The sequence below is a fragment of the Nannospalax galili genome, unplaced genomic scaffold (assembly GCF_000622305.1).
Source record: "Nannospalax galili isolate Female #2095 unplaced genomic scaffold, S.galili_v1.0 scaffold550, whole genome shotgun sequence".
Classification (NCBI taxonomy): Eukaryota; Metazoa; Chordata; class Mammalia; order Rodentia; family Spalacidae; genus Nannospalax; species Nannospalax galili.
In genome coordinates, this window is record NW_008329138.1 from 4320591 (window position 1) to 4330404 (window position 9814).

Below are 9814 nucleotides of genomic sequence, written 5' to 3' on the forward strand. Positions count from 1 at the left end.
ATTTTATGTCTTACAGGCTTATACTGAGTTTAATAATATATAACTATATTAATTCAACTGTGAACCTAGAAACTTGCACCCACTTGTAAAAGAGATGTACTGTTGCTCTGGAGTGTGTTGCTGAATATGTTAAAGTTGTAGTGAAAAGCTTTTAAACATACTTTCTAAAAAGTAAAATAAAATATAATGATTAAAAAATAACAGTTCTTCGAAGCATAAAAATTTTCTCCTTAATAATTAGTAGATGTGAAAAACATTATCATTGAAAGCTACCTGATAACTTCATATCCAAGCTCAGATGCCTAGGAGCTCAGAAAGTAACTGAATGTGACTAGTAATAATCAGATATATAGTTTTCTGTATGAAACTGATTTTAATAATGAAATGGAGATCTTTTTTAAAGGTTAAAACCTCATTTAATTTTATGTCTTATAGGGTTTATACTGAGTACAATATTGTATAAATGTAATAATTCAACTGTAAACCTAAAAATGTATAGCCAATTTTGTAAGAGATGCAGCCTAGCTCAGAAAATTGTTATTGAATATGTCAATGCTGATATAACGAAAGAAAAACAAAAGAATAAACCTGCCATCTCTAGAAAAAATAAATGCTAAACAGCCTAAATGATACCAACTGTATTAATTTTCTCAACTTGACACAATCTGATATAACCTTGGTCTAAAACAACCCTATCAAATTGACCTGTGGGCATATCTATGAAAAATCTTTTAAATTACATTTTAACTGATGTGGGAAGACCAAACCCACTGTGAGAGGCATCATTCCCTGGGGAGGGATCCTTAACGAGAAGACTGGAGAAAGCAAGATAACTCCAGTTAACTTCTTGCCCTCTTCTCTTCCTGTGGATGTAATGTGACCAGATATTTCAAATTCCTGTTGACTTAATGTACCCTAAGTGATGGACTATATGCTGGAATTGTGATCCAAATTAACTTTCTCCTTAAAATTGATTTTGTCAGGATATTTTATCACAACATCAGGAAACACAACTAAGATACCCATATTAATTAAGCTTTTCTGAAATGGCAAGTATAATTTGAAAGAAACCACCTCTTCAAAACAGTAATTACAATTCCCAGAGTCTCCATAAACCACCTTGCTGCTTACATTTCCCATAATGAGTCCAGGTTTCACCACCAAATCTTACCACTATTAAGTCATTACTTTTTTCCTTTTCTAGCTTATCTGGCCATTTTGCTTGATGGTAGACAATTTTCTATCAGCTCTTACACTGAGTCTAATCTCCCTGGAATACTTTGAATTGTGTGTTTTCCTATGCTTATTCCAGCACAATCTGCATAATTGTCACTAAAGAAAGTCAACTTGAACAAAGATATTTTATTAATTTAGTGGCTTACAACATCAACCAGAAAAAAATTGCCATAGTATTTTTGAAAAGTGTGTATCTTAGAAATTGTTAGTATGTCACTAAAGTCTAAATAACAAAATATATCTGATGTATAACATTATCCTTAACCCTCATATTTACTCATGTTTAAGCAAAGTAATTATTCAAACTCTAAGAGTTTTTACAGCTCCAAATAGCCTAATAAGTATGCACCAACAGTGAAAATTTGAATTTATAAATAAATTTGTGGTTAAAATAATGAATTACTTCCTTTTGCAACAGATGGAGGCTACTGCAGAACTACATAACTGGCCAGACACAGAGAACACACATCTGAGAGATGCCCAGTCCTAGGTTACACCTTTACAGTGGAACCTTTACACCTAAAGCTCATGGAGAGGGGGGAGCTAATGCATCCCTCAATTCTCATCAGTGAAGCCTCCTTATACAACAGAGTGTGATGCACACAAAAGGTCACAAATGACCGAGTTTTAAAGAATAAGAGACTGCAGAGTGTGTCCCTGAATAGGACTCCTATATCAAACCTCTCCCACCCATGACTCAGGGACCATTGCAAAAGAGGGGGCAGAAGGAAAGATTATAAGAATCAGGGCTGGTCCATGAACATTGGGAAGCACAGGCTTTCAGGTGACTGGAACCTTGTACATATAAACTTATGGAAATGGTGGCATTAAGCACAGGAACCTTGCCAACTCAATCTGACAAGTGCCCACAGTGGAGCCAGGGAAATGTGTGAAGGGTCAGACCTAGCCTACGAAGTATTAGAGGTTGATTACTTCTGGGTGCGGGAGAGTAGGCCATACCAACCATCTGTAGGTAGGCCAACTAGAATTCAGTGGATGAATTTGCACCAAAGGACATCTGAGTACAAATGTTTGACTGGATAAGATTTAACATGTATAGTGGAATACATGAGGTCCAGTGTGGGGTGTGTGTGGAGGATATAGATGGGGGAGGGTGTCTAAATTTTATTAAGAACTGTGGTATGAAATGTACAAAAGTTCATCAAAAAATCACGAACTATTAGATATACACTGGCCTTTTTAATTTATTTCATCTCTTAATACTTCTTTTGAATTTTTTCCTAAACATTGTTCTTGGTATAATGTCTTCAAATATTTAGCCTATAAATTTTCATCTTATGAATCCATTATTACAAGAAATTCATATGTTGATATTTTATATCAGTGATTACTTTTACATTTTTTTTTGGCTCTTTTCAGTTTATTGCATGAAGGGGTTACACTAGCCCAAGTTAAAAGCGGACCCCAAATGGTTACATTATACAAGCTGTGAGGTTTTAAAACTTGTGACAAGGGACAGAAGGGAAATTCTACTCATTGCAAAGAAATCCTCACTTAAGCTTCAGAGAGTCACAGCATTTAAAACCCATGAACCTTCAGCTGATCGTCCTTAGCCAGTCCAATCTCTATCAGGAACTGGCATATGTTCTTGCTCTGGTCACCCTGTAGCTGAACTACTTCTCCATATTCTGGATGCTCAATTACCGTACCATTGCAGGCAAATTTCTTCTTAAACGCCTTCACTAGTTTCTTTTTATCGTAATCATCAGCGATCCCTTGGACGTAAGGGTCTTCCTGCCGTTTCTCTGTTGAATTCTTATATGGATATAATCCTCAGTGCCAGCAGGAAGCAGGTCATCACCCTTACTTGCATCAGCAAAGGGGTCGAAAGAGTGGAGGTTCTGGATAGCGGACATAAAATACGATTCCTTTTCCTCGGTGGAAACGACCTGCCGAAGGCGGCGGCGGGAGAAGGCGGACACAGCTCGGCGGCAGCTCAGTGACTGGGGCCTACTTTTACATTTTAAATGAGGCACAGATCCATTTCAACTACATGTATGATTGCGTAGATGTATAGTTTGTGTTTGTGTCTCCGTTCCTCCAGTCCAAGGTTAATTTCTCTAATATTATTATCTTTTTATGTAAATACTTTATTGAGAATTTCATACATGCATATAAGGTGTTTTGATCAATCCCATGCCCACTCCCTCCCGTCTAATTCCTCCAATATCTCCCCATCTCTTTTTCTGATAACTTCATGTACTCTTTCTTCTACTTTGATTTATTTATTTTTATGGGGCTTTTGGCTACTCTAACATTTCCCCCTCTGAAGAACTATCACTAAAATCTTTTCGGATTGGATACAAGCTCCCAAATGCTATCAACATTTTTGTCCTTTGGAACAGAGTATGTTGCTAAGAGGGCCAAGGACATTTTGGCTTTAGCCAAGAAACTGGCTACTTTTCTTTGGGGTCTTTTTATCCTAACTGCTGAGCCAATTCCTACCTCCTATTCTTATCACACCATCCTCTGAAGAGGTTACCCAAATTGCCAATAGGGAATAGGGACACAGACCACTCTGGCTTCTTCCTTGTTGAATAGGGATGCCAGGTGAAGCAGTTGGAGTACCCCTTCAGAGGGTCTATCTAAAAGATTCCCAAATTGCATAACTCTTGTCTCTAAGGGAAAAAGAAAGTCCTTGAATCGTGAATAGGAGATGTGAAGGAGAAGTAAAGGCAAGAGTCATTAGCGTTACAAGTTCTAAACAGGGATCCAGAAAAAAGACAGAAGAGGGAAATTTCAAATGTTCATGTGAATCCATTGGAATTTCTTGACAAGGGCTTCCAAAAGCATCCCTCTATTGGGTTCCTCCTCATTTTTCTTTTGTCTTCCAAGGCTGGACTCTAGAGTAATAGATTCGGGGTTTGCTTTCAGGTATTTTGATAGCTGTTGGAGTGATTAGAATCAGTGTCAGTTCCCTCTCAAAGGCTTCTAGATAGGGGAAGAAAACAAATTTATCCATCATTTTAGAACAATAGCTAGTTGCCTCCCTTAGCTACAGGTGGGCACTACAGTATTGAAGACCAAGATTTGAAGTCTTATATCTGAAGCCTTATATCTTTCTGGTTAGGAACAAAATCATCAATAAGGAATGATTGTTTAACTTTTGATATAGACTTAAGCCTAATATGTGGGAAGTGTAATCCCTTGGATTCTTAAAGAAATATACTGATGACTTTACTCTTTGGTTATACTTTCCTTCTGGGTGTTTAAGAGCATTAGTTGGTCCAAATAAATCAATTTGTTTTTACACTTAAGGTCATTTGAGAATCTGTTCCTCAGGGGTCACATGGGCTTGGGAGGCACTCCTGGCTCCTTTCTTTAATCAGTTCCATCTATGTGAAGATAAGTCAAAGGTCCTGCTTAACCATGTTTGGCTTAAATTGGAAACATGAATGAGACGTTGCCTCTGAGTTGGCCCTCCTTTTTGTAGACTGGACACTGGAACCAGTGTTCAAGTCCATTTTGTGGGGACTCCGTGTCCTCACTGAACAAGAGGACAGGTGACTCACCACAGTTACAGGTCACTTTGAGAGACATTCCATACTCCCTTGTAATTTAGTTGACCTTGGAGGGCAAGGGGCAAAAACTCTCCTTTAAGTTTATCTGACTATATTAGTATAGGCCTCAAATTATGGCTGCTAAACATCCAAATATTCTCAGGTAAACCTTGACTACATCCTTAAACTACTGGACTAAGCTATGTCCATAAATTTTAAGATTATGTGTATTATTTTTGTTTCATCCTTTATATAACAAACCTAAATGGACCTGCATCACTTATTTAGGCTTTATCACTTTTTTCTATTGTGGAATATAGACATTTCCATTTCCCATATCCTTTTACCATCTTTTACATTCTCATTTAATTTTCTTTAAAAAAATAATTATGAGACATAATAGCATTAACAAATTTTCTGTGTGTTGTGAGACTTCTTTTCCTGGGGATACTTAGCAATGTTTATTCCCTTTTATGGTTCTAGTGTCAAGCCAATGTTTGTTTAAAGTTTTACTGGGGAAAAATGCATTTATTGAGCTTGCTTATCAGAAAACTGAGGGGTTGCTGAAGTGTATGTATGACCTGAGGTTCTGCACACTGGAAACCTTAATCCACCATGGATCATACCATCTCTTCCTAGCTTTCTCAAGATTGCATAATTTAGACCTTCCCAAATCTATGGGCCATGTGTGGTTAGGGTCGAAATACATACAGTTGGCGGGAAAGAATGGCTGGATAATCTGGTGAGGGTCCAAAGACCCTGCTTTGGCTCTCCTTTAATGAATGAGTACAACCGTCAACAAAACCAATTGTGAAGATGATTAGTGATCAGGCTCAGCTGAAGTTGTGATGATGGTAGTTATTTCATGCAGAAGGGACTTCTGGATAGCATCATCTTATTAAAAGGACCTGGAATTTAAAAGGATTTGGTGCTAGGATTCACATATGAGGGACAAAATACATCGTTTTTCTGAGTCTGTGTTACTTCACTTGAGTATAACAGTTTCCAGATCCATCCATTTACCTGCAAATTTCATTATTACATCTTTCTTTACTGCTGAATAGAACTCCACTGTGTAAATTTACCATAGTTTCATTAACCACTCTCTTAGCTATTGTGAAAAGAACAGCAACAAACATGATTGTACAAGTGTCTCTACTATAGGATGAGTCCTTTGGTTTTCCATAGAGGTTGCATGAGTTTGCAATTCCACCAGCTGTGAATGAGCATTCCCTTTTCTCCACATCTCTGCCAGCATTTGGTATTATTTGTTCTCTTTATCCTAGCCAGTGTGATTGGGATAAGGTGATACTATAGGGTGGTTCCCTAATTACTAATGATGTTGAACAGTTTTGACATGTTTCTTAGCCATCCTTATTTCTTCCCTTGAGAACTCTCTTTTTAGATCTTTATCTCATATTTTAATTGGGTCATTTGGTTTCTTGATTGTTTTGTTATCTTTATATTATGTGTGCGCATGCCTGCATGTAGGTAAGTGCACCCATGTCGTGCAATGCCTGCAGAGGTCAGAATAGGCTGTCAGATCCCTTGGGACTGGGGATCTCAGATTTAAACACCATAGGAGCAGTGGAATGTCTATCTCTATATTAATATATGGTGGGAGTATAGAGTTTCTAATACTTCATGGAGTCTTTTCCTATAATCTACCCTTCTGCAGCACTAGAAGATTTCCTTAGCTTAAAATATACTGGATGGAGCTGCTTTGTTTCACTTAGTTTAGAGAGTGAATGCAATTGGATTCTGGAATTTATGAAGACATTGGAATTCTGCTTTGAGTTTCTATAGATTTTATATAAGGAATATACTAATACAGACTGAAGGAGTACTGACACAGTTACTATTCAGATCATGAGGCTCTTTGGAGCAGTGTGGTAGATTAGAAGTTGACTTTACTTGCAAGCTATAAAATCAAATGGATACAAGACACGAGACTGGTTAAGAAGGAAAGTGTAGCTTATTGATCACACAACAGTATTAAAACACCGTCAGTCTTTTCTTATGGTGTCTGTGAGCCTCACTTGCCACAGGAAAATGGAAAGATTACTGAGTACCCACTCAATGAGTCCTTTATAAGAATCCAGAGCTTACAGATATTTTTATAGTAGGAATAAATATTTGTCATTTTCCCTAAAGAAACCAGATTCCAGACTCTCAGGAAACATACCCTTGGCTGTAGAAGGAAGACTGTCTTTGCTGCTTTACATCATAAGGACACCCTTTCACAGGTAGGAACAAAAGGGCTGATAGCAGCTCCCTTGAAATCACACAGACATTTGGGAAATTCACAGAAAAATATATCTCAATACACTGTTAATCTCTATAGCTATAAATGTCTTGTTTGTTAGCTCTATGTTATACTTGATCACTTTGTAGTTAAATTTCACAGGAATTGTGTTATTTTTCATGTGGGAAGTGGTATACTGATTTGTTGTGTCCTATTTTCTTGTATTATCTAGCATGATAAATTTCCCTTTCATTAGGATTAGCAGGTGAAATGATTTTATGCTCAAAGTTATTTTTCCCAAGTCACTTTAAATTTTTTGTTTTGTATTTAGCAATTAATTTTTAATTAAAATAAGCAAAGAAAGTGTGAATGCAAACATTTCATAACCTCTAAGCTTTTTTCTCTTAATATATTTTAAGATTATTATGTTTTATTAAAGAATTTTATTTTATATTATTTCATTTTTTATAATTTCATACACGACCATTATATTTACATCATTTACACCCATCCATCTTCCCCCTTCAATTATTCTTAGGCCCTGACTCCCTCTGAATTTCATGACCACTTCTTAATTATTATTGTTACAGACATATAGCTAATAAGTATGTATATGTATATGGGTATTATATATGTACACATATACACATACATACATGGATATTCAAAACCTACTGAATTCATTTAATGCTGCTTGTGTATACATGTGTTTAAGACTGATCACTTCAAATTGGATAGTCGAAGAACTAGTCCATGAAAAAACAGATATTCCCTTCCTCAACATCTGTTACTTGCCTATCTCTTTTCATCTAGGATTGGGATCCTGTGAAATTTCGCCCATTCATTTTGTCATGTCAATTTGTGTTGTTGTTGCACACATCTTGTTTGGCAACCATGTTGTTGATATTTCATTATGCACCTTCCTTGTTATGGCTGGCTGGAAGACACTATCTAGCAGCAAACATCCTGGTCCTCTGATTCTTTCTTTCTTCCAACTCTTCCATGATGTTACTGAGCCTTAGGGGTAGGGGTTGCACTGTAGATACATCATTTGGGGTTAAGTAACTTGTTCTCTGAATTTGGACTAGTTGTGGATCTCTTTACTATTTTCCATCTGCTGCAAAAAGAAACTTTATTTCTTTTTTATCATTATTATTATTTTTGACAGGGTCTTCCTAGCCCCAGCCTGCCTGGAACTCATTCTGTAAATCTGGCTGGCCTCAATATTACAGATTTACCCTTCTCTGCCTCCCCAGTTCCGGGATTAATGGCCATCTCCACCACACCCTGCCTTGAAAAGAAGCTTCTTTGATGAAAGCTTGTAGCTACAATTTTCTGTGAGTATAAGTATTTACAATACACTTAGAAATTATATTGGTTTAGGAAAATGAAAGTGGTAGATTGTCCTCAATGATCTATGATCTCTTCAGCCACTGGTATTTGGATAATTTACAGTACTGTGCAAGAATTCCCTCTATCGAGTAATTAAGTTAAAATAAGCAGCTGTTTGTTATCCTCATGATAAAAGTGTCACTCTTGCACCATTAGGGATAACTAGCAGTCCAAGGACTGGTTATTGCTGTGGTTTATTCATAAGTATCACAGCTGGGGAAGACTTTGATTGCGTTTCTTCCTTGGTAGCTTTCATAACACCTTTCAATACTATAGCATGGGTCCTCAGGGAGAAGACTTTCAGGTCAGGCCCAGCGTTATTCTTGTCCTGTGTCTGAAGTATGTGGTGTTTTCTTCTAAATATTATACATTTTCCTATTATGGATCTTCAGTGTTCTTCTGATAATATACTAATTGCAACTGAAATGTTAAATTTGTTCCTAGAATTTCTTCATTTCATCTTAAATCATTAAATGGAGACTAATAAAATTGTCAGCCTCTCACATATTAGATATATTATGTAAATCAACTTCATTAATCATTTTGAAAAAAATAATTTATGCTTGTACTCTTAACAAACATTAATAAACCTCCCAAGACACTAAATGCTGTTGAATTATCTGGGTCCTTTTCCTCAACATGAATAATCTCCTGTTGCTATTACTATAGTTTAGTTCAATGTCATCAGAAGAGTTACAACTTTGTCTTACTTTGCAAACTATTATTTTGTTTACATTTGTGATCATTAAAAAGTCTTTATGCTGTGACAAGCAATGTGTTAAAAACTGTGAGCCCTCAGGCAAACAAGTATTTTAGAAATGAAATCCCACCTCTGTTATTTGATTGGACACTAGCAAAGTGTTTGTACGGAAGTTTTACTAGATATTTTAATAAACTAATAAGAAATTTTATTATATTCATGAAGATTGCTAAGATTAAGAAGACTCAAATACTCAAAAAGACACAATGATATATTGCAATTTTAATTCCTTTCAGGATTTCATTATTTTTATTTTATGTATATGAATGTATTGTCTACATGCATGTAAGTGCACCCATGTCATGCAATGCCCGTGAAAAAAAAGAAAGAATGCATCTGATCTCCTGCAGTTTGAGTTAAGGATGGATCTTAGCTGCATGTTACTGCTGGGAACTCAACCTAGTTCCTCTACAAGGGCAGCCAGTGCTCTTAATCACTGAGCCATCTCTCCAGCCCCACAATTTTAATTCTTAATTTCTGAATTTTTAAAAGAAAAGGTTACTTTTATTAAATATTTTCTTTAATATTCATAAATGCACACACTGTGTGTAGATCCAGTGCACCCTCTACTCCCTCTTTTGGACTTCCTCCTCCCTTCCCCACTTTTCCCTCCCAAATTCATGTCTTCTTTCTGCATTTTGTTTTATTTTTTAAAATTAT

At 36.3% G+C, this 9814-nt stretch overlaps 1 pseudogene across 1 annotated transcript; it reads right to left on the reverse strand.

Moving 5' to 3' along the window:
• Positions 1 to 2608: 2608 nt before the first annotated feature.
• LOC103734157 lies at positions 2609 to 3170 on the reverse strand (annotated as a pseudogene). Its single transcript, XR_607268.3, has one exon. The product of XR_607268.3 is annotated as a eukaryotic translation initiation factor 1 pseudogene (transcript).
• Positions 3171 to 9814: the final 6644 nt, after the last annotated feature.